General features: G+C 47.9%; 1 long non-coding RNA gene across 1 annotated transcript in view; it reads right to left on the bottom strand.

Moving 5' to 3' along the window:
* LOC112546860 (uncharacterized) overlaps window positions 1-25,061 on the bottom strand; it is a 25,728-nt gene extending 667 nt beyond the window's left edge. Inside the window, exons 1-2 of the long non-coding RNA XR_012902117.2 lie at window positions 23,774-25,061; window positions 2,113-2,168 (exon numbers count right to left, since the gene is read on the bottom strand). This is a non-coding gene — a long non-coding RNA (uncharacterized LOC112546860). The remainder of the gene's footprint in view (window positions 1-2,112; window positions 2,169-23,773) is intronic.

Genomic DNA, 25,061 nt, shown 5'->3' with positions numbered 1-25,061 from the left:
GCTGTGGCCAACCTACCGCTCAAGCCTCATGCGGCTCTTGTCCTCCAAAAATGCAGCCCCGTGAAGCCACTCCTACCTACCTACCCCCCCCCCCCCCCCCCCCCACACACACACACACCGCTTCTCCAGTCGGAGCTGCGGGGTTTTAAAAATGGCGCCCAAGATGTCTTAAAGGGGCAGCCCCCTTAAAAAAAATTTTTTTTGTTTTTGCTTGACAAGTCTGTACTTGGCTTTTTTTTTTTCTTGACAATTCAGGTGTGGCTGAATTTCTCTCTTTGGTAAATGGGTTGGCCACCCTGAGAGAGGTGATAGTTGGAGACCTAATTGGGCATGCCTGAAGTGCACCATAGAGGTGTAATTAACATTAAATTGTGACAGCTGCATCACAAATTAATTCCTTTATTTCAGAGACCTTTAACCCAGATTTCCCCAAGACAAGCCACCACCACTGCACATGGGCAAGAAGCTAATACCACTCCTAAGTTCTCAAAAGGGAAGCACAGTAAGGGGGCTTTGTTATTCAGTCCGCATTAGGCCCAGCATTATTTCTTATTTAGCTAAGTTCTGCAATAATTTCTAAAAATCAGCTTATAACTATACTGTAGTGTGGGCTCCTTATCTACAGACCTGCCAGTTACTTGCTCGCCTATCCAAGTGTAACCCACACACCTAGTGTGGTTCACTGTCCCATGCAGTGGCTTTTAGCTCAAAGGGTAGAGACTCCTATACTAAGCTTCAGAGGTCCCAAGTTTAAATTCACCTGGTGGTGGTTACCCAAGGAAGATGTGGGAAGGTCATACAGCCTACACAAGCTCTTTCTTTGGGTTTTCTTTCTGACAAGGAATGAAAAAGATTGGGACCATTTTTTGTTGTTTTAAGGAAGGGGTGGGGAACCTCAAGCCTGAGGGCTGGATGAGTTTTCTGGATCCAGTCCCCGAGGCTCAAAGCTCTCCCCCAGCATTGGGGAGCCCATGCTGGTGCTCCAACCCCCCCACTGCTGTTCCACCACAGGGCTGGAGCACACAAGATCTACTACTTGCCCTCCCCACTTGTCTCTGGTGTGGGAGGGGAATATGGAGAGTGTCTTTCTCAGTCAGGAGCCACGTCAGTGAGGGTTTGTTTTTGTTTTTTTGGCTTCTCACTTGGGTGTAGCCCCGACTGATTTTTCTGTGGGTCAACGGCCCCCAACCCAAAATAGTTCACCACCTCTGTCTTAAAGAACTAGTTAGTACAAGTTAACCCACAATAAAATTGATGGCATTGGAAAAGGAAGTGTGTATAAAACTTTAATGGAAAAGTTTAACCTTAATGAGAAGTGGAATGACTCATCCTATGAATGAGTCAGCAGGAACTATCCACTGACTGCTACAAACTCTTTGGTTAAAACCCTGGGAATCTGTAGGTGTTAAATTAGCCACAAAGGGCTCCTTTACCATTCCCTGAATGCAATAAGAACATACTGAGATGAATAATGAAATTGAAATCCTCAGTTGTGCATCACTGCATATAAAAATATGAATACACCATTTCATGAAAATGAGGCTTACTACTATATATTATACTACTTGAACAAAAAGCAAGCATAGCACCCTTGTGGGTGGCAAAGATAATTAAGGGCACTATCCTGCAAATGCTTCTGAGAGAAATGCTTACTACCACAAGTAGGCTCAATTGAAGTCAGCAGAACACAGGGGCTGTTCTCAGTAAGTGCGTTATTGCAGTATAAAACTTTGGGCACTGGAAATGTGTTGGAATTTGACAGAATGAAACATGATTTTTTTTCATAAAAATGCTCCTTACTCCCATCTGCTTTTTGAATATTTCTGCAGTTAGGCAGATAAGTTATCAACCGTCTGGTAAGATCTTGGTTACACACATGGGTATGTGTGTGCCAAATGAAACACACACTTAGACTGTAAGCTTCTTAGGACAAGGTCTATGTTCTTGCTCTATATGTTTGTACAATACCATGCACAACAAGGTCCTGATCTATGAATGGGGCCTTTAGACATTACCAGAATACGAATATTAACAATAATGTAAGTTCCTTTATTTTCCTGATTAATTTAGAAACGTGTCAAAATTTGTTCCTCAATTTCTCTCATACGTTACCTGCATGCAAAATTTCCTTAAAAGTAGATCTGATTTCTGTAAGTTTGGGTTTAATTCTGAAAAGAAGGGAGAAAATAACATTATCTTTTTAGCCATCCTTCTTTAAAAATAGGGTACCAATTAACAGGTTAGATGGACAATTGTTATAATCAGCGCTCGACAAATCGCTGTTTCATCTAGCCCATGGCGAGTAGATTTCAGCCGGTCTCTCCGTTTGCCCCGTTCACCAGCACTGCGCAAATGCGCAGTGCTTGTCTGGCGCATGCGCGGTGCGGTGCTGGTGAGTAGATCTCGCCATGGTTTGTCAAGCCCTGGTTATGATGATGTCATGTCAGAGAGTGTATATAGACACAACAAATAAAGTTTTAGTGCTTCTAGCTATCAGGACACATGCTGGTTCTTCTTTGAGTGCTTGCTCGTGTCCATTCCAGTTAGGTGTGTGCATGCCGCATGCATGGATTCCAGAGCTTTTTCCCTTAACAGTATCCGTTGGGCCAGCCAGGGAGCTCCCTAGTGTGGCTCCGGAATACCAGCACATATATACCCCTGCTAGCCCCCCACCTCCTCAGTTCCTTTTTACCCCCTTTTGGTTGCCGTTTGTCCCTTTTCTACCGGGCCTGGTCGCAGATAACATCCGACCATGGGTTTTGGACCTAGTAGCAAAGGGCTACGTCATCCCCTTCCTTTCCATCCCATCTTCCCACCCACCCTTCCCCATTCCTCTTCAGGGACCCCTATCATGAGATTCTGCTAAGACAGGAAGTGTCTACACTCCTCCAGTGGTAGCAGTTGAACCTATTCCCGAAGAATTCAGAGGAAGGGGTTTCTACTCCCACTACTTCCTTATTCCCAAGGCAAAAGGGGGACAATGCCCTATTTTGGAGCTGAGGAACCTGAACTCATTTGTAAAGAAAACAAAGTTCAAGATGGTCACCCTAGCCTCGATTATCCCTTCCCTACAGAAAGACCGGTATGCTGCTCCTGATCTAAACGGTGCATATTTTCATATTTCAGTGATCCCTGCCCACAGAACATTGCTGATTCACAGTAGATCGGAATCACTTTCAGTTCACAGTCCTACAGTTTGGCCTCTACACAGCCCCATGAGTCTTTACCAAATGTATAGCCGTGGTAGCGGCTTTTATGAGGTGCCTCAGGATCCAGGTCTTTCCCTACCTGGACAACTTGTTGATAAGAGGGCCATCTGGAGAGCAAGTAATAAGACATATTGCAGTGACCAGGAGGTGGTTCTCTGAGCGAGGCCTCCTTGTGCACAAGGAGAAGTCCACTCTAGACCCTACGCAAATAATGGAGCTTGTGGGGGCCTGCCTGGACTCTACCATCGAAAGTGCATCCCTGCCCAGAAGCAGGTTTCTGACCATGAGCTCAATGATCATGGACCTCCGGAGGTCCCCTATAACCACAGCAAAGACATGTATGAGATTACTGGGCTAGATGGAAGCTTGCACCTCTATGGTGAGCCATGCCAGGCTGAAGCTCCGACCCCTACAGAGATAGAATCATAGGACTGGAAGGGACCTCGAGAGGTCATCGAGTCCAGCCCCCCGTCCTCAAGGCAGGACCAAGCTCCGTCTACACCATCCCTGACAGATGTCTATCTAACCTGTTCTTAAATATCTCCAGAGAGGGAGATTCCACCACCTCCCTTGGCAATTTATTCCAATATTTGACCACCCTGACAGTTAGGAATTTTTTCCTAATGTCCAATCTAAACCTCCCCTGCTGCACTTTAAGCCCATTACTCCTTGTCCTGTCCTCAGAAACCAAGAGGAACAAATTTTCTCCTTCCTCCTTGTGACACCCTTTAGGATATTTAAAAACCGCTATCATGTCCCCCCTTAATCTTCTTTTTTCCAAATTAAACAAGCCCAGTTCATGAAGCCTGGCTTCATAGGTCATGTTCTCTAGACCAGTGGTCCCCAACCTTTTGAGGTTGTTGGGCGCCAGGGGGCGTGGCCGTTTGCCCGCTGGGTGCCAGGGGGCGGGGACACTTGCACGCCCGGGGCGGCCCCACCCATAGCTGCATGCCCGGGGGCGGGGCCCCACCCATAGCCACGTGCCTGGGGCCGGTGCCCCCTCCAAGGGCTGCGCGCCTGGGGCCGGTGCCCCCACCCTCAAGCACCGCGTGCCCGGGGCCGGCACTCCCCCCTCCGCAAGGGCCGCGCACCCGGGGCCGGCGCTCCCCCCGCAAGCGCCACGCGCCCGGGGCCGGCGCCCCCCCCGCAAGCGCCGTGCGCCCGGGGCCGGCGCTCCCCCCCCCGCAAGCGCCACGCGCCCGGGGTCAGCGCTTGCTCCCCCCACCAAGTGCAGCGCGCCTGGGGCCGGCGCTCCCCCCCTCCGCAAGCGCCGCGCGCCGGGGGCCGGCTCTCCCCCCGCCAAGCACCCGGGGCCGGCGCTCCCCCCGCAAGCGCCGCGCGCCCGGGGCCGGCATTCCCCCCCCAAGTGCCTCCCCCCGCAAGCGCCCGTGCGCCATGTGCCCGGGGCCAGGCCAGCCCCGAGCAGCTGGCGGGCGCATGCAAATGCTCCCGCAGGCGCCATGGCACCCGCGGGCACCGTGTTGGGGACCACGGCTCTAGACCTTTAATCATTCTTGTCGCTTTTCTCTGTACCCTTTCCAATTTCTCCACATCTTTCTTGAAATGTGGTGCCCAGAACTGGACACAGTACTCCAGCTGAGGCCTAACTAGTGCAGAGTAGAGCAGCAGAATGACTTCACGAGTTTTGCTTACAACACACCTGTTGATACAACCTAGAATCATATTTGCTTATTTTGCAACAGCATCACACTGTTGACTCATATTCAACTTGTGGTCCACTATGACCTCTAGATCCCTTTCCACCATGCTCCTTCCTAGACAGTCGCTTCCCATCTTGTATGTATGGAACTGATTGTTCCTTCCTAAGTGGAGCACTTTGCATTTCTCTTTATTAAACTTCATCCTGTTTACCTCTGACCATTTCTCTAACTTGCTAAGGTCATTTTGAATTATGTCCCTATCCTCCAAAGAAATTGCAACCTCACCCAGTTTGGTATCATCTGCAAACTTAATAAGCGTACTCTCTATCCCAATATCTACATCATTGATGAAGATATTGAATAGTACGGGTCCCAAAACAGACCCTTGAGGAACTCCACTTGTTATCCCTTTCCAGCAGGATTTAGCACCGTTAACAACAACTCTCTGACTACGGTTATCCAGCCAATTATGCACCCACCTTATCGTGGCCCTATCTAAGTTATATTTGCCTAGTTTATCAATAAGAATATCATGCAAGACCATATCAAATGCCTTACTAAAGTCTAGGTATATGACATCCACCGCTTCTCCCTTATCCACAAGGCTTGTTATCCTATCAAAGAAAGCTATCAGATTAGTTTGGCATGACTTGTTCTTCACAAACCCATGCTGGCTATTCCCTATCACTTTATTACCTTCCAAGTGTTTGCATATGATTTCCTTAATTACCTGCTCCATTATCTTCCCTAGGACAGACGTTAAACTGACCGGTCTGTAGTTTCCTGGGTTGTTTTATTCCCCTTTTTATAGATGGACACAATATTTGCCCTTTTCCAGTATTCTGGAATCTCCCCTGTCTTCCATGATTTTTCAAAGATCATAGCTAAAGGCTCCGATACCTCCTCTATCAGCTCCTTGAGTATCCTGGGATGCATTTCAGATGGTTAAGCAGTGTCCACAACCAGGCACGGTCACCTCTGGATGCAGTGGTTACGCTGCCGAAGTCACCACCTGGACTGGTGGTGGCAGGAGGAGATGGTCTGTGAGGGGGTCCCGTTTGTCAAGCAGAGCCCATTGGTGCAGCTGTATATGGATGGTTCAGACACAGGCTGAGGAACCTATACAGGAATCCTCAGGACTCAAGGTATATGGTCCCCAGGGGAGAGTTCCCTACACATAAATGTCAAAGAGCTCAGGGTAGTCAGGTTGGCGTGCCAGGCCTTCTTTCCCCAGCTGGAGAACAGAGTGGTCGCAGTATTAACAGACAACACGACCACCATGTATTATATCAACAAACAGGATGGAGCTCTTTCCTCTCCCCTTTGCAAAGAAGCCCTAGAGCTGTGGAAGTTATGCATTGCCCGGAACATCCACCTGGAGGCGACCTATCTTCCGGGGTTCAGCAATGTTCTGGTAGAGAAGCTCGGTCAGTCCTTTCGGGCCCATGAGTGGACCATCAGGGCAGATATTATAGAGGAAATCTTCCAGAGGTGGGTTATACTCATCTGGACCTGTTCGCTACATGAAGGAACGCCTGATGCCAGAGCTACTGCTCGTTCATGGGCCAAGGTCTCGGGTCTCAGAGGGATGCACTGCATATCCACTGGCCACAGGGGCTGCTGTATGCATTTCCCCCTTTCCCACTAATTCACAAGGCCCTCATCAGGATCAGGAGTTTTGCGGCAGCGGTCATCATGGTGGCACTGGTGTAGCCTCGCCAACACTGGTTCACCACCCTGTTAGATTTGGTGGTGGAAGACCTGGTGATGCTAATAATAGTCCCAGACATGATCACCCAGGATTTGGGAGAAGGGAGACTGTGCCACCCGAATCTACCAGCTCTTCACCTAGCAGCATGGGATCTGTGTGGTTGACAGGGCTAGAACAACTTTGCTAGAACAAGGTGTTGCTAGAAAGTAGAAAACCCTCTACCAGGGCACTGTATGAGGCCAAGTGGAGGCGTTTTGCCTTGTGGACAGAGCAAAGAGGGATAAACCCAATGCGTGCCACAGTCCCCCTAATATTGGATTATTTGCTCCACCTTAGACACCAGGGCCTCGCTACTTCCTTGCTGAAGGTGCATTTAGCAGCGATTGCAGCCTTTCACCCTGGGGAAGGTCACAAGTCTGTGTTTACCAGTAAAATGCTTCATGAAAGGGGTGGACAGATTGTTTCCCTATACACGCCTCCCCCCTTCCCCTCCCACCCCTTCCCGCCCCCGGTGCCACCCTGGGATCTTAATCTAGTCCTGACAGGTTTCATGAGAGCACCTTTTGAACCATTAGCCACCTACTGTCTGAAACATCTGTCGCGGAAGGTGGCTTTCTTGAATGCTATCAGCTTGGCAAGGAGGGTCTCGGAACTGAGGGCCATCACTTCAGAGTCCCCATACATAGTTTTCTTTAAGGACAAGGTTAGACTGCGTCCCCATCTGGCTTTCCTCCCTAAGGTGGGCTCTCAATTTTTCGTATATCACAGGATATTTACTTGCCAGTTTTCTTCACAAAGCCTCATGCCTCACCTAGGGAACAGGCCCTGCATGGCCTGGATGTCAGACGGGCCCTAGCATTCTATATAGAGAGGATGAAAGAGTTTCGTAAATCTCCACAACTTTTTATTTCGATAGAGGATGAAGGGGTCACCGGTTTTAGCCCAATGCCTATCCTCCTGGATTACATCATGCATTAAGGAGTGCTATGACAGTTCGGGTAGACTGGCACCTCCTCTGATAGCGCACTCTACAAGGGTGCAGGCGATGTTTACGGCATTCCTCGCTCAGGTGCTGATCCTTGACATGTGTAGGGCGGCCACTTGGAACTCTGTGCATACCTTCTTGGAGCATTATGCAATTACTTAGCAGGCCAGGGCAGATGTGACCATTGGCAGGGCCATGCCACGGTCTATTGTGATGTAGGTAGTGCGAGCCTCTGACCCCACCTCCCAGGGCACTGCTAGGGAGTCACTTATTTGGAATGGACATGAGCAAGCACTCGAAGAAGAAAAACGGTTACTTACCTCGTAACTGTTGTTCTTCAAGATGTATTGCTCATGTCCATTTCCAATCCCACCCACCTCCCCTTCATCGGAGGACTCTGGCAAGAAGGAACTGAGGGGGTGAAGGGCCAGCAGGTGTATATATGCACCGGTATAATGGCACAACACTGCTAAGGGAAAAAGCTTCGGAATCCATGCATGCAATGCACGCACACCTAATTGGAACGGACATGAGCAACACATCTTAAAGAACAACAGTTACGAGGTAAGTAACCATTTTTTCCTGGCTGTCCTATTTAGGAGATAAGAATGTTATTCAAAAAAACTGAGGACCTGAGAATTTCAATTGCTGTCCTTCTCTGAATGCCTTACTCCTCCCAGAATTATTCTCCTACCTTGTCTTTGACAGCTGTGTTTGTATTGCAGGTGAGTTGGGAAGGGGTTACAGACATTGGACTACTCTTTCTCCCCTGCTGCTCTCCCTCGCATATTTATGACCTCCCCCCCCCTTCCCAACCTGACCATCCTTCAGTGGATTGCCTTCTGCATCAACATGTACTATGTGGTTTGAACCATTCAAATATCACCTGGATTTGATCACAGTGTTCACTTATCCCTAATACATGGTAATTTTGTACCTTGAAACATAAAGCTACCCTAGATTTATATTGGGATCCAAAAGATACAAATGGGATTCTGTATGCAAGAAGAATAACACTTTGCAAATTAGTTACTTCCTACCTCATCTATGCTAACAGAGTCACTGTATTCAGAGGGGTAGCCGAGTTAGTCTGTAACAGGAAAAGCTTAAAAAACAACAAATAAACTTAAAAACTAACTAAACATGTAGATGGTATCATGAGCTTTCATGGGCACAGCTCACTTCTTCAGATGACAGGAGTGTTAGAAGTCCAGATCCAAGAATAAATAAGGGAATTTATTTAGTCACTGTAGGTATAGTGTGACAGCACGTTGGGGTTTTCCCATCTCCTGCACCCCTGTAATGGCATGGACAGACTCCACCAGCCAGTAGAACAGAGGGAGTTTATTGCTTCTCCAGTATACAGCACAGCACAGATGTAATCTGGTTACAGGGCAGGCCTAGGATGCCTCAGCCCCCCTTGAGATGGGGGAGCCTGGGCCTCTAAATCCCAGCCCGTTGCCTAGGCTGCTTCCTCCATGAAACCAGCCAGAAACCTAAATAACTCACTTCCAGCCCTGACCCCAGCCAGGGCTCCACTCCCCTTCTTCCCATTGTTCTGTTCCCTGGGAGATAACTGGTCAGACAGGTTCTTAGCCCCCTTGCATAATGACTCATCCCCTGCCCTGCTGGGCCGTGCTGCAGCCAGCAGCCAGTGGAGGTCACTCACAACCCAAGCCTAGCAACCAGCAAGGTACCCACACTACGTCACATATAGCTTGTTGATTGCCATTGTAGGAGTTCTTTATAGATACGCAGAACTGAGAAACATAGACCCAGATACCCAAAGGTATTCAGGAACCTAGTTCCCTTTTATATAAATGGGAGTTAGGCACTTAAATACCTTTGGGGATGTGGGTCATATTTAACCAAGATGTCTCAAACCAGCTTCCAGCAACACAATGGACACCCTAGTCATTTCATTGCTTCAAGTTACAGGGCCTTGTCAGCAAATCTGTACTCATCTCCAGAATCCCTCTGGTTTAATGGGACTAGGGAGCTGAGTAAAGGCTTGCAGATCTTAATAAACTTTTTAACTTCTAGAGATACAATCTAAAGCATGCGTTACCTCTGAAAGACTAAAGTTCCTAAAGACAATCTGAAATATTATTCCACCACCCTAAACAACAGTATCTAAAATGTCATGTAGGTTGAAGTTCATATCACTCTTTTCCTTGCATTTAGTCTTTGGGGGTATGTCTACACTACAAAGTTAATTCGAACTAACGTCTGTTAGTTCGAATTAACTTTAATAGGTGCTACACATACAAACCACTAGTTCGAACTTAATTCGAACTAGTGGAGCACTTAATTCGAACTAGGTAAACCTCATTCTACGAGGACTAACGCCTAGTTCGAATTAAGTAGTTTGAATTAAGGGCTGTGTAGCCACTTAATTCGAACTAGTGGGAGGCTAGCCCTCCCCAGCTTGCCCTGGTGGCCACTCTGGGCACAAACAGGGAAACTTGTCTGCCCCCCTCCCGGCCCCAGAGCCCTTAAAGGGTCACGGTCTGGCTACGGTGCCCGTGCCAGGTGCAAGCCTGCCAGCACCCAGCCAGCAGACCCTGCACCTGGCACGGCACGAACCAGCCACCCGCTGCCACCCAGCCCTCCGCCTCTTCCTGGGACCAGGCTGGCGGCTCCCAGGAGCCTGCCCGAAGCCGCAAGAGGCGGGTGCCCACCTGGTCTAGTGCGGAGATCGTGGACCTCATCGAGGTTTGGGGGGAAGCCTCCAACATCCATGACCTCCGCACTAGGCACAGGAAAGTGACCGTCTAGGGCAGGATAGCTGCCAGCCTGGCCACCCAGGAGCAGGTTTGCATGAAAATCAAGGTGGTCCAGTGAGACCCCCAACCCTGAGCCCTGAGCTTAGAACATAAGAACATAAGAATGGCCGTACTGGGTCAGACCAAAGGTACATCTAGCCCAGTAGCCTGTCTGCCGACAGCGGCCAACACTAGGTACCCTGGAGGGGATGGACCAAAGACAATGACCAAGCCATTTGTCTTCTGCCATCCATCTCCAGCCTTCCACAAACAGAGGCCAGGGACACCATTTCTACCCCCTGGCTAATACCACTCCATGGACCCAACCTCCATGAATGTATCTAACTTCTCTTTAAACTCTGTTCTAGTTCTAGCCTTCACAGCCTCCTGCAGCAAGGAGTTCCACAGGTTGACTATTTGCTTTGTGAAGAAGAACTTTCTGTTATTAGTTTGAAGCCTGCTACCCATTCCTTTCATTTGGTGTCCTCTAGTCCTTCTATTATGGGAACTAATGAAGAAATTTTCCTTATGCACCCTCTCCACACCACTCATGCTTTTATAGACCTCTATCATATCCCCCCTTTTCTAAGCTGAAAACTCCCAGTCTCTTTAGCCTCTCTTCATATGGGACCTGTTCCAAACCCCTTATCATTTTAGTTGCCCTCCCCTCTCTCACCCTCTGTCTTCCCCTCTCCCATCTCCTTTTCCCAGTCTCCCCGAGTTTTGTTCAATAAAGAGAGTTTCTATTTTTGACCACACGTGTCCTTTATTTTGTACATCAGGAAGGGGGGCTAAGGACAGGTAAGTGGAAGGATGTGAGGGAGGAATGGGGTACAAGCCCCCGATGAGGAGGACTGGGGTGGCTCTGCGGGCTCCTCGGGGTGGAAACTCTCCTGCAGCCCCTGATTGAACCCCCTGGATGGCAGCCTGCGGCAAGTGCAGCCGGGCTGATGGCTGAGTGCTGTGATGTGCCGAGTGTGGGCACTCAGGGCACTCCAAGCCAGGACTGCTTTGCAAGCGGGGCACCCCTGAGAACTGTCTGTCCAGGGTGGGGGTCGGGTCCCTTTAAGCACAGCTCTCGGCTAGCCTGAGACAGCAGCTCCACGCTCTAAGTCCTAATCTGATGCCCTGCCAGCACTGCTTCCGGCCAGCCTTAACCTCCGTTCAGGGTCCACTCAATGTGGACATGCTAGTTCGAATTAGCAAAATGCTAATTCGAACTAGTTTTTAGGTCTAGATGCACTAGTTCGAATTAGCTTAGTTCGAATTAACTAATTCGAATTAAGTTAGTTCGAATTAATGCTGTAGTGTAGACATACCCTGTCTGACCATTAACTTATCTCCAACTAACCATCCTCCCATCCTTCTAACCACTGTCAAGGTTACCCAGCTAGTTATTGCTAACTCAGTCTTCCCTCCTGCCACATTGCGTGCCCCACAGACATAGCTAAGCAACAGACTGAATCATCAGATGGTGCGGATGTAGCTGACTATATCTACAAAGCTGCCATTTCAATACATGTGGCTCCAGACACTCCTCCCACTGCAGCAGGGAAGGTAACTAGAAGATCTATTTCCAGAGCTCCCTGTTGGTGGGGAAAGAGCCAATCTTGCTTTTCTAGCCTTCTCAGTTTATTTGGTTCCAGCTCCTTTTTTAACTATGGTGGGAGGAGGGAGAGAAGATAGACATCTCCTATCTACGGCTACATGGGGGTGGCAATACAATGCGGGAGTCAAGCCTCGACATCTAGCAAAACCACTATTTGGCATGTATATTTTACACACTAGCTAAATTGAGTATTTTTCTTTTGAACATAAGAACATAAGATAAGAATGGCCATACTGGGTCAGACCAAAGGTCCATTTAGCCCAGTATCCTGTCTTCTGACAGTGGCCAATGCCAGATGCCCCAGAGGGAGAGAACAGAACAGGTAATCATCAAGTGATCCCTCTCCTGTCATCCATTTCCAGCTCCTGACAGACAGAGGCTAGGGACACAACCCCTACCCAATTTGGGTAATAAGTACTATTCACTCTCTTTACTCTGGCATCCATGAAAGAGAGTCTATTAACAACAGTGAAGAGTTATATCTTGCTCTTAAAAAAAAACAACCAAGAAATCAGTGGCCGCAATTCCATATTTCCCTATGGCCAGCAAAGCTTGCTGTTCTCTCATCTAGAAACAGGCCTGGCAAAATAGTGGTTCTCTAGCTCTGCTTAAGCAACAAAAGATCAAGAAGCTAACGTTTGGAAATTTACAATTATTTCCTGCATGCCCCACCACACACAGAGCTCAATATGACCCCAAGAAAGCACTTTGAACTCTGCAGACCTAGAGATTAGGTCATTTCTTTGTTTTATAAGTCTTCGTGAGACAGTATGAGCTCCCTCTGCTGGCTAATATAGGAGAAGCAAATCTAAAGATAATGGACAGCAAGTGGGCAAGTTTTGTGCTCGGAAATTTGGTGATAATTCTCCATTTGGTGGCCCCAGTTTTATTCTGGTGTCAGTGTAGTGATACTAGTCTCATGCAGATGCAATAGTGGGGATTCAGCCCCAGAAAGTTCAGATCTTGCTGTGCTTTGTGTTTGCATAAAAATGAAGTTGAATAGGAGAAAACACTCTATTTTCTATCTAACCAAACAGGTGCAAATGTACCACAGAAGAGAAGAGCCAGAAATAAAGGGAACTTTTATAATAACATGATAGCGAGCTAGCCCTATGCTATAGTTAAGTTAGGGGTGATAGTGAGGGACTAACTTGCTTGTTCACAGTGTTCTGCTAGGAATACTGGAGGACATATTAGCCTCAAGGGTATCTTGCTGAACTGAGGCAAGTTATTTTTTTAAGATTAACTCTTTCTCACTGGCATGTGTACATGATTATTATACATTACAGCTGTGTCTACACTGGCCACTTATTCCGGAAAATCAGCCGCTTTTCCGGAATAACTTGCCAGCTGCCTACACTGGCCCCTTGAATTTCCGGAAAAGCACTGACGATCTACTGTAAAATCAGTGCTTTTCCAGAAAAACTATGCTGCTCCTCTTCGGGCAAAACTCCTTTTCCGGAAAACTGCTCCGGAAAAGGGCCAGTGTAGACAGCACAGTAGTGTTTTCTGCAAAAAAGCCCCGATCGTGAAAATGACGATCGGGGCTTTTTTGTGGAAAAGCGCGTCTAGATTGGCCACGGACACTTTTCCGGAAAAAGTGCTTTTCCGGAAAAGCATCCTGCCAATGTAGACGTGCTTTTTCCGGAAATACTTATAACGGAAAACTGTTCGGTTTTAAGCATTTCTGGAAAAGGATGCCAGTGTAGACGTAGCCTACATGTACACACCAAGTACACACCCTTTAAAAATTTGGGCTGCTTAAAAGGCATCCTAGGTTAGGCACTGAAGGAAACATTGGAAAATGTAGGCTACATCCACAAAGGGGACTTAGGCTCAGCTTTGCCATGCTTAGCATTTAGATGCTTTGAGGCCAAATGGAAAGCTCTGAAATAGGCACCCCGGCTCCCTGTGTCTCCCCAGGCTGGGGAGAACTGGGCAGCTAAAAGGACTTCTCAAAGCCAGCTGTCAAGGAGCTGCCTAAACTAACTAATAGGAACTGCCCAGGCGATGAGGGAGCCTAAGCCCACCCCTCAAAAGAGGTTAGGTCTCCACTTGAGGTTCACAGCTCTGCACCCTCTCCTGGAGGAAGGCACCAAAGCCAGATCAGCCCTTTCTCACAAAAAAATGAAGGGGAAGTGTTACTGCTCCCTTACTCCAATAGTCACAGCACTAAGATGGACCATAAGACACCCAGGTTCTACTCTCCATTATACCTGATGAGCAGCAGGGACTTGAAAGCAGGGCTCTCTCCTCCCAGCTGAATGCTCCAGCTACTCGGTGGTGGAAATGGTAGGGAAGTCCTCTCAATTTCTTCTGTTGAAGATATTCTGTTTTTTGTAAACAGAAGGGACTGGAACCATGGTTTCCCACACCCCATGAAAATGCTCTAACCACGGGGCTATTAAAACTCTCCTTCTGGCATCTTTAAATAATCTCTTAACGAGTGCAGCAGTTGTGTCTCACTGCCCTTCCTGGGTTAAACAATCACTTCATCTTCCCAAGGCTTCACTGTTCCTTCCCTGGCTCTCCCCAGGCCACAGCTTCAAGACTCCATTGATGCAGGTGAGTGCAGGGGGAGTTCCTCCAATCCGCATTGGAATTCTGAGTCAGGAAAGCACAGCTGTGTACACCAGGATTCAAGCACACACCATCGCTGTGTTGCCTTTTCTATCGTGCCTTATCCCTCCTTGGAATTCCTTGCTCTTTTCCAGTCTGTCACTAGGCCTTCTCCCTACCTCTGTTTGGGTACATCTAGACTGCAGAGCTTTTCTGGGATACCGAAAAGCTCGGTCATGTCCAAGGAATGCGTCCACTTTTCCAAAAAAAATGTTGGAAAAGCAGACGCATTTTGTCGGCACTCCTGTAAACCTCATTTTTTGAGGAAGAAGGGATGTTCTGAAAGAGGATTTTTTTTTCCAAAATTTGGCCCTGTGTAGATGGGCAAAATTTCAGAAAAGCCTCTTTCGGAAGTAAATCGGAAAAAAATACACAAATTGCATTTCTTTTTCCTATTTATCTTTGTAGTCTAGACATAGCCTCACACAGCCTCTCCTGGCATCTTGTCCCAGTAACCTTGAGAAAATACTACATACTAAACCTGCCTGTGTCCCTAATTTCTCCCAAATTAAGCCAAGAAGAAATGAGGAAGTTATTAGGAAAATTAGATTTTAGGAAAAAATTTCCAACTCTAAGACAGAAACAAGTTACCTACAATGATTGTGGAGTTCCTGTCACTGGAGGTTTTTAAGAGCAGGATAGACAAACACCTGTTTGTGATGATCCGGGTTTATGCAGTTCTGCCTATTTAAGGGTGGGGAGTGAGGTAATCCTGGTCATCGGTTCTCCCATAGGATCCCATCCAAAATGACTACTGGAAACAACTAAGGGCACGTCTTCACTCGACGCACTGGAGATCCACTTTATGGTGTTCAATTTAATGGGTCTAGTGTAGACTAGTAAATTGAACACAGAGGACAGCTCCAGTTGGCGTCTGTACTCACAGTCGCAAGGAGTAAGGGAAGCCAACCGGAGCATTTGATCCCATTGGCCTCCTTCACCGAGGACAATGCCAAGCTTGTCTTAAGGTAAGCTACGTATTCTATATACCTGGAATTGCGTACTTTAAGCTGACCTTTCATGTCTAGTGTAGACCTGACCAGACTGAACTGGGGGAAGGAATTGGGTCCAGACTGGAAGGATGCCTGGTCTGTCAGAAGATTATTAGAATAACTTTTAGGATGAGATATTATATGTAACTAGTTTAGTGTATTGAGCTTAGCTTGCATATTCTGTTTTATTTTGCTTAGTAATCTACTTTTGTTCTGTGTGCAATCCCTTATGACCACTTAAATCTTACCTTTTTATACTTAATACAATCACTTTTGTTTATTAATAAACCCAATATAAATTACCTGGGAGGGGGGGCAAAGAGTCTGTGTGTATCTCTCTTTAAACTGAGAAAATGGATAGATTTCATGATCTTATACAGTAGGGATCTCTATACAGCATAAAATGGATCTATCTAGGGTTTGGCTCCCAAAAGGACTGTATTTGTCTGCTGAGGATTTGTCTTTCACTGTATTGCCTGCGATGGGTATTACAAGCTGGGTGGTGAGGCCCTTCCCTTTGTCTGAGCTGGGGCTGGATGGAGTGCCATGCTCTGCAAGATAGGATTGTGAGGTGTTCAAGCTATCACACATATATGCAGGCTCAGTGATGTCTCAGCACATCAGATGCTCCTCAGGGGGAGGGTCCCATCACACAGAATACTTTCCTTCACTCCCTGTCATCTGAGCTTCCTCGCTTTATGCTCACCCCCAAATTATGCTACAACTCCAGCTGATCCTGGCCCACCTTCCAGGTGTGATCAAGTGCATTGATAGCCTTGTGTCCAGTTAATTCTTTCATTACCTGTGTAAGGTATAAACCCTGTTGCAGCTCCTGTAAGGGCATGTCTATACTGCAGCATTTTTCCAGAAAAAACGGCCATTTTTCCAGTAAAACAATACTTATGTTCACTCTGCTATTGCGTTCTTTCGACAGAAAGTCAAAAGAATGGAGGGGGTTTTCCTACAGCGGTAAACCTCTTTCTATGAGGAAGAAGCCTTTTTTCTGAAAAATAACACAGGTGCCCAAAATAATCAGAACTCTATAGTTCCTGTCTCCTGCCAGCTCTTAAAGCTGCAAGCACCCAGGACAAGCGTTGTGGCAGGAAGCCAGTCCTGGGAGCTGCACCTCACTGCGCAGCTCTGACTGCCACCCACATTGTGAGCTGTGGCCCAGCCACAAGTCCCCCAAGACCCTCATGGCCCTCACAGGGAGTTCCACTAGGGCTTCCAGGACCCATCCTGGTCTGGAGCAGAGATCCTGTCCCTCCTGGAGCTTTGGGGGGAGGAGAAGACCCAGTAGGATGTCCAGGTGGCTGAGGCCCTGGTGGAGAGGGGACACCACCACCCATCACCACCACCCCCAGACCTTAGAACAGGTCCAGAGTAAGGTGAAGGAGCTATGCCACGGTCAGGGAGTGCAGCTCTCACTCCAGGGTTGAACCCCACTCCTGCCCCTGTTTCTAGGAGCTCCACCAGAGCCTGGGGGGGGGGAAGCCCTTTTCCCACCCATGGTGGTGTACTTGGCACTTGAGATACCCATTGTCACCTGTCTGGAGCTCCCTGCTGAGGAGAAGGAGGCGGAGAAACATCAGGTGCAGGAGGAGGAGGATACGGCCAGTACGGTCACCTTCACCCTCGAGCCAGTACCCCAGGGGCGGGATCATCACAGACATCCTCTGACGACGGGGCGGGATCATCAGGGGAGTGCTCGCAGTTTTCCACACACACAGGCAGGGGAGGTGACCACTGAGGGGCTGCGGTGCAATCATTGCTCGGCTTTCTCAGCCTGGACATCATGCTGCAGTCAGTGCATTGCATCATGCCGCCTCAGGAGGCATTCCTGAAGCAGCCCCGGGATACTGCTCACAGGCTCAAGGGAAGCCTCACCCCTGGGGGGGATGCCCTCCCACCATTAGCTGCAAGCAGGCTGGACACAAGAGTGCACGCACAACCCCACACAGACTCAGGAGTGCCGCACACAGCACACGGGCATGCCTGTAAGTGCGAGGCACCACCCACTCCCGCGACAGCGCTGCCAGGCGCAGGTGTGTGTGCGTGCACCATGGAAGGCCAGGCTGCTCCAGGCCCCTCTCCCACCCATGGGATCCCACTGTGGCCGGACACTTCCCTTGCCTTCTTGTTCATGGGCCGGAGGTGGGAGGAGCAGGAAGCATAGTCCCCTGGTGCACCTCGAGGCCTGCTGTTCAGTCCACACATGGCCTTGCTCCCGGGACATCCCCATCCTATGGCCCAAGAACGGTTGGTCGCTGCTCACAGAGGAGGGCATGGCCTGAGGGACAGTGTGTGCATGCATGACTGACCACCTCACCCTCTTTATTCTCCACAGCCAGACCAGCCATCGGTGAGGGGTGACCCAACCCTGAGGGAGCCACAAGCACATGAGGGTCCATGAGGACCTTCTGAGGCAGCATGTGGGCATCCTGCGCGACATGCCACAAACCCTGGCCCAGAAGGTCCAGGAGGACGCTAAGTGGCAGAGCCACATGTAGGACTAGCTTGTGCAGTCGGGGAACCCCAGGGCAGCAAATCCTGCAATGACTGGGTGCAGGTCTCCCAAGCGGATGACCCTGTGCAGCAGGATGGAGTTGATGTCCCTCACAACTTGCAGAAGGAGACAAACACACAAAACAGAGAATGAGAGGGAGAGCCTGAGCCTGGAGAGGTGCCTGCTCCCCTCTCAAACACCCCAGGAGCCACCTCCTATGAGGCCACCTGCCCAGCAGCAGGGCTCTGTAAGGGCTGTAAGGAACAGCACAATCCCCCAGGGACAGGACTCCCCACCCATCTCCAGTCCACCCCTGCACCCCTCTAACCCCCTTTCCCTATGGTCCCCCTTTCCAGGACTACCCTTCCCCTCCCCCCGTAGGGACTGCAGCCCCAGAGTGCCCTACTTCCATGAGGAGGGCCCCAACGGTGGACTTTCCCATGCTGAACTGATTGCCCACCAATCGGTAACTGGGGTGGCAAGCTTCTAAACAGGATAGCGACCAGCTTCTTCAGGGGGATTGTGGGCCGCATGTGGGTGTCCCGTTGCCGGAGGGCAGGGGCGAGCAAGGCTCACAGCTCCATAAAGGTGGCCGTCTGCAGGGAAGCTTTTGAGCCACTGTTGGTCGTCCCACCGCTCCATGACCAGCTGGTCCTAGCAGTCAGAACTGGTGTCCAGCCTCCAAAATCATCTCTCCACTGTGGGGTACAGGTGCAAGGGTCTTGCTCCCGCACACAGGGAGAGGGTCTCAATGATGAGCCCAGTGTCCAGCTCATGCAGGGCCATGAAGGCAGCCTGCAGAAACTGCAGCATGGCTGTGTGGGGCCATTGCATGCCCAGAGACAGCTCCAGCTCCATGGCAAGGAGTATGCTGTGGTGTCCAAAAGCTGGGCAACCAAAGCATGCACTGCAAATGCTTTGTTGTCCCTCAGAGAGGCAAGCAAGCAAGCAGCAGAAGTAGAGAAATGGCCATCCGGGGGGGGGGTCCCTTTAAGCATGCATTTCAGCTAGCCTTAGGCAACAGCATCAGGAAGCAACTGCTGACCTAATGACCTGCCTGAACTGGTTCCAGGTTGCCTTATATGCAAGATAGCATCCAATCAATGTGGACACTATCTTCCGAAAAAGCAGATTGCTTTTTCGTTGCACTTTTGCTGTGTAGACACTCTTTTGAAAACAGTTTTTTGGGAAGATCTCTTCCAGAAAAGCTTCTTCCAAAAGAAACTTGTAGTCTAGACATAGCCTAAGTGACCAGTGTTCACTTTATTACAATTCCCCTGCGGAATAGTCAGGGAAATTGGCTGTAGAATTTGCAACTGAATCCACTTTTCTTCGGAATTTTATTCCAGAAGCCAAATATCCATTAAACAAACAAAACCCAAATCTTTCTAGCCTTTATGGCTGGGAATAACAGCTTTATAGTGTCAGCTGTGTGTAACTAACACAGTGCTATCCTTAAGAGGCTGCAGATAGCCTGAAACTATAGTTCTGGAGAAGCGTGATCTTTGCTTCTCACTTCAATAGGTTGTTTACTCTGAATCCTACAGCTAATTGTTTAAGTATTAACATTAACTATTTCATCTCTGCTCACTTTAATAAAATGCTCAGCTATTGTATTTACCCTATCCCAAACAGCTTCTGATGCCAGCCCAAGTCCCAAAAATCCCAGTGTTCCCTATTCTGCTGTCAAAACCTTCAGCTTCTTCCCTGATAACTTCTACAATACATCTGTGAGTTGTCAATACAAAATTCTAAAGCACATCAGGTACAGAAAACGTGGGACTAAGGCTGATTTCAGCATCCAAAAAAGAGGTTTTCGCACAGTGACTTCAATGAGTTTGGGCTGAAAAAAGATTTAGGACTTCAAGATTTGTCCCAGTAATCAAAGACTAGAAGTAAACATGGAAGCCAACATGGCTGCATGGGTGTAACTGAAGGCAAAAGTTGGACTTAATATGTTTAATTTGGGTTTATTGTTATTATCGTTTGTATGCCAATAACTCCTGGAGGCCCCAAAGAGAGATAGTCCCGTTGTGTTAGGTGCTGTACAAAGATATGTAAGAGAGTCCCTGCTTTGAAGGACTTGATCTAAACAGCCAAGACAAAGGTGGGAGTGGAAACAGAGGCCCAGAGAGAAAAAGTTATTTGCCTAAGGTCACATTGCAGGTCTGTGGTGGAGTTTGGTATTCAGTATACTTCTGAGTCCTGGCCCAATGCCCCATCCACTAGATGATATGATTTCTCAGTATAGTTGTAATCTGAACAGTATATGTCCCTTTTTAAAGATTAAGAAAAAGAAGAGAGCTCCAGATTTGAAGAACACAACAAATAATGGCAAATGACCTGGCAATATTAAAGCCAATGTCTGGGTGTTACCAAAATGCCTGCATTGTTAGAACTCAAAGTCTGGATCTGAGATTTGCATACAAGGGGTCATACATCTCATCTAATGTGACGCTTAGGGGAAGATCTTGAAAATATTTTTAAAGGAAAAGATGAACGTATCTTTCCTGTTAGATCTTCAGTGAGACTCAGGGAAGTAACAACTGGATTTGGCTCATCTCTCTCTTAATACATTCCAACTCCAGAACTGAAGGCAGGTCCAAATGAGCCATATGTTGACTTGGTTGAGGAATCAGGGTTTTCCATTAATTTAAAGACCTTTAAATCCTTTAAGGGAAAAGAGAGCTGGATAAAAAAATTAAGGTAAGAAGCTTTGCCTTAGAGGCACAGGTAAAATGTGTAACAGATGCTATACCCTGTACCTGAGCTAATTATTAAATTAGTCACCCTGGTAAGAGAAGCCTTAATAAAGGCAAGCACAGAATGAACATCTGGAAAATAATATGAGAGGAAAGAATTTTAATATTTTGGGACTCTTGACTGGGTGGGAACTACTTGGGGAAATTGATTTAATTGCTTGTCTGAGGGAATGAAGAGCTAATCTATTCCCAAGCTGGAAACAGCAAAGTGATTTTATATTCCTCTCTGCTTTGCTATTCCACCACCATGACTTTTACACTTAGGATCCAATTTTGCCAAGACTGACACTTGTATTTAACTTTACTCACGTGAGTAATCAATACCCCTGAAGTCAATGGAGTTGCTGACTGTGTCTATGGTTAAACACCTAAGTTATTCTTCACAGGATCAAGACTTTAATAAGCTACAGTAGATAATTTGATCCAATAAGAGAGACAGTAGCTGAGTATGTTCTGAATGAGCCCTCAGAATTGACTCATGGAATAGTACTGGTAGCTGCAAATATATTATGCTGTGTAACATACTGGTTCTCTTTACAATGAAAGTGGTGTCCATTCTCTCTGGCTCCATCCCTGATCTTCCCACACCTCACAGTCCATCCCGTCTCCACTCTGTCCACAGCCATTGGCCAGCATGGAGAGGTCTCCTGGGTCCAGGGAGAGGTGATGGAAAACAAGGCTATAGAAAGGATGAGCTCCCCATTCACAGAGAAAAGAGTAATCCGTGTACAGAGGACTCCTCCACATACAGATCCATCTGGGCACTAGGGAAAATAGGATGAAACTGAGGGAAAAAATATCAGAGGTCTGTTGGACTGCCTCATTAGACATTTTACGCTAGACAAAGCACTCAAGAACATTACAGAGGCCTTCATTGGCCTTTTCCTTCTTGATCCCTTTGAAGACTTTAGCATGGATGGATCTTTAAAACATGCTGTTTTAATGACACTAGTCCTTCCGTTTGTGATATCTTTTGGTGAAACACTGACAACCCTTCAAACCCCTCCCCTCATGCTCTTTCCACTATTTTATCAAGAGACACATATTCTTAAATAGTCAAAACCACAGTTATGAGCACCAAAGTTACAAACCGACCAGTCAATCACACTCCTCATTTGGAACTGGGAGTATGCAATCAGGCAGCAACAGAGATAAAAAACTAAAAAACAAATACTGTTCAGTATTGTGTTGAATGTAAACTAATAAAAAAGGGAAAATTTTAAAAAATGACAAAATAAGGAAACTGTTTCTGTGCTTGTTTCATTTAAATGAGATTGGTTAAAAGCAGCCTTTTGTTTTGCATACATACAGTTCCAAAGCTGTATTGTGTTAGTGATGAGTTGTATACTTTTGAACGCACGGTAATGTTTAGATCAGAGCTACAAACATTTCAGAATCATAATCCACCTCTATTCCAAGGTATTTGTAATTCTGAGGTTCTACTGTATTAGTATTGACATTATAGCTACAACAAATAGAAGTCAAGGATCAAAGCCCCTCTGTGTTATGCACCTTTCAGACAAGTAGCAAAGAAAGCATTTCCTGCCCCAAATCACTGACAGTGGTAGTTGTCGAATAGGAAATGCCAGGCCAGCTAACAATATTAACAGAGCTCAGCAGTAAAATGGACATCTTCCTTACTATAATAGGCTTCCCTATTTTTATCATGACCCTTGGTTTCATTACAGAAACCCTGCCACTCTGCTCCTCAGCTCCTTGCAGGCAAGCAGGATGCTGGTCAGCTTGAATTTCACTTCAGAAAGGGAAACATGAGCTATTTGAAATTTTGCTTGTAAAAGTAGCAGCCCAACCAGTTGCAAAATGCGAAGACTTTTAAAGCCCTAACTTCAAAAGAAAATGTGGCTACAGGCCATATCTCCCTATATTTTTAATTGCTCTTAAACAGCTAATACAGGAATTTTAGAATACTTCAGATTAGGAAATAAAAGCAGAGATCACTTGGGAAACCCAGGTTAGTCCTAAGGACATTCAGTGCTGATGGGATACTACAGCTGTGTCTCTTTTTGGAACCACAGACTGCAACACATTTGTGTATAGGTGTTACTTGCTTTAACCAGTAAATAACTAGTTTATTTTTCCTAGTTAAATCCTAAATTAATTCACTACAGGACTGGCTGCATATGTTGTTTTTGGTGTGAGATCTGAGATCCCAGTTGACCTGGGATAAATGACTGGTCTTGTGGAACTGGAAGCAACCAGAATCTATGATTTTTGGTGTATGGCAACCAACTTTCACTCATGGCACTACTACACTAGAGAGTTTACAACAGCACAGTTGCATGCAGCTGCACTGTTGAAAGCTCTCTAATGTAAGGGCTCTCAGCGTATCTATTCCAGCCCCTGTGACCCATGGAATTATTGTCAGGGGGAGGTGCTCTCCTGCCGACATAACGCTATTCAGTGTAATAGCACTTGTGTCAGTGTAATTTATGTCATTGAAGGAATGATTTATTCACACCCCTGAGCATGGGGGCATGAAGGGTTGGTTGTAGGCCTCCCAAACACCATGGGGTGGAAGGGAAAGGGGAAGGCAACTGGCATTCACCATCTCATCCATTGGACAACCACCCTGGCTTTGGAGGGGCTTGTGGGGCTCAGAACAGCTGAGGGGACTAGTGAGGGGCATCAAGTTGAGAAGGTGAGTGAGGTAAATTGCAGCAAGCCCCTGGAAAGTTTCTAAAACAAGGACAACCCAAAGGTCTGGCAGGAGCCAGTGGGGTGTTGTGCAGCTTGTGAGTGCCTGTGTACACACAGGTGGGTATCATCCTCTCGCACAGGTGGTTATGCCATTTTAACGCCATCTTTGCCATCGCCATGGCTCCCGGGAACTCTTTCTAATTGAATCAGTCTTGTTCTTATTCCAGGCGACTGCACGAGAACCACCCCGCTTCCTTTCACCGTCTCCTGCGAGCCCCCACCGGCTCTGGGCTCACCCCAACAATTCATTTATCATTGCTCCGGGCGACAGAGCCGTTCTGGTCCGCAGCCCCTCCGAGCGCCATTGCCACAGCTGTCGCAGAATCTCCTCTGGGCTACAGCGCTCCTGCAGCAGAGCAGCGCCCCTTGAGCAGGGCGGAGAAGAGAACTTGGAACGCTTGCGTCACAATTCAGCTCGCGGGAAGCGAGCCAAGCGCACGTGTCCACACACAGCAGGGCAGGGGGGCTCTCTTGCCCAGCAGCGCTCCTGCCTAGCTTCGGGGGCGCCTTTGCCAAGAGATGGTGGAAAGTCTCTTCCCCTCCTCTGGCTATGCGGGGTGTGGCTACAGCACAGCCGCCACCTGGCACCTCATCCCCACGATTCCCCGGGTAGTTTGTTTGCTGCAGCGGACCCGAGAACTCTGCGCTGGCATCAAGCAAAGCCGGGAAAAGCGCGGAAAGGAAACCAAATGACAGGTTAAAAGCTCCAGTCACCAAACGCACCGCGGGGAGGCAGGAAGTTTTCGCAACTCCCGGAGCGCCCCTCCCAGCGGTGTCCCGACGAAGCAGCCTGCGCGGGAATTGGAAAACAAACTTAACTGCTCGTGTGAAGCTCTGCTCTTAAAATCCCCCCGCGGGATGTGTCAGCCTGTGGAGAGGTTGAGCAGCCAGCGCGGTGCCGATCGGCCCGCAAAGCTCTGCTTGTGGGGATCTCTCCCCCCTGGGCTGTTTGAGGGAGGCAGCAGCTTCTCCATTTTACTGCCCCGTTTGTGTATAAATCCGCCCTCCCAATGAATACAGAACGGAACAATCCCGAGCCAGTGAAACCCAATGGCAGAGAAAATGAGAGGCACTTCCCCGGATAATGGTCGCCACCTCCTAGCGCTCGATGGTTTATATGAGGTGAAGGCGAGGCCGGAAAAGCAGAAGTTTCTCCCCATCCCCAGCTTGCACCACGCTCCAAAGCTATGTGGTTGGGAGCTTGTGGAAAGGCTGCATAAGAGACGTGCTCAGCCACACCCAGACAGGCGTTCCTTAAAAAACGCTTCTTACCGCGCAAGGACTTGGATTTGTTCTCTCCGGGAGCGGGACTGATTTAGTGGGGTGAGGGATATTTCCCCCTTTCAGTTAAAAAAACCCCAAAACCTCGAAGGTCTTTTTCTGAGCGATTTCATTATTTAATAGCATTTAAACAAACTTTTGCGGGGAAAGATTTTAAAGTCGCTGGTCCAATTATTAATAACTTGATACTTTATAATTCTCCATTTCCTTTTAATTGTCCCAGCATGATCAGAAATCTGGTCT

Source organism: Pelodiscus sinensis, chromosome 2, assembly GCF_052426305.1.
Source record: "Pelodiscus sinensis isolate ZL-2025 chromosome 2, ASM5242630v1, whole genome shotgun sequence".
In the NCBI taxonomy this organism is placed as follows: domain Eukaryota; kingdom Metazoa; phylum Chordata; order Testudines; family Trionychidae; genus Pelodiscus; species Pelodiscus sinensis.
This window is presented reverse-complemented; position numbering and strand designations above follow the sequence as displayed.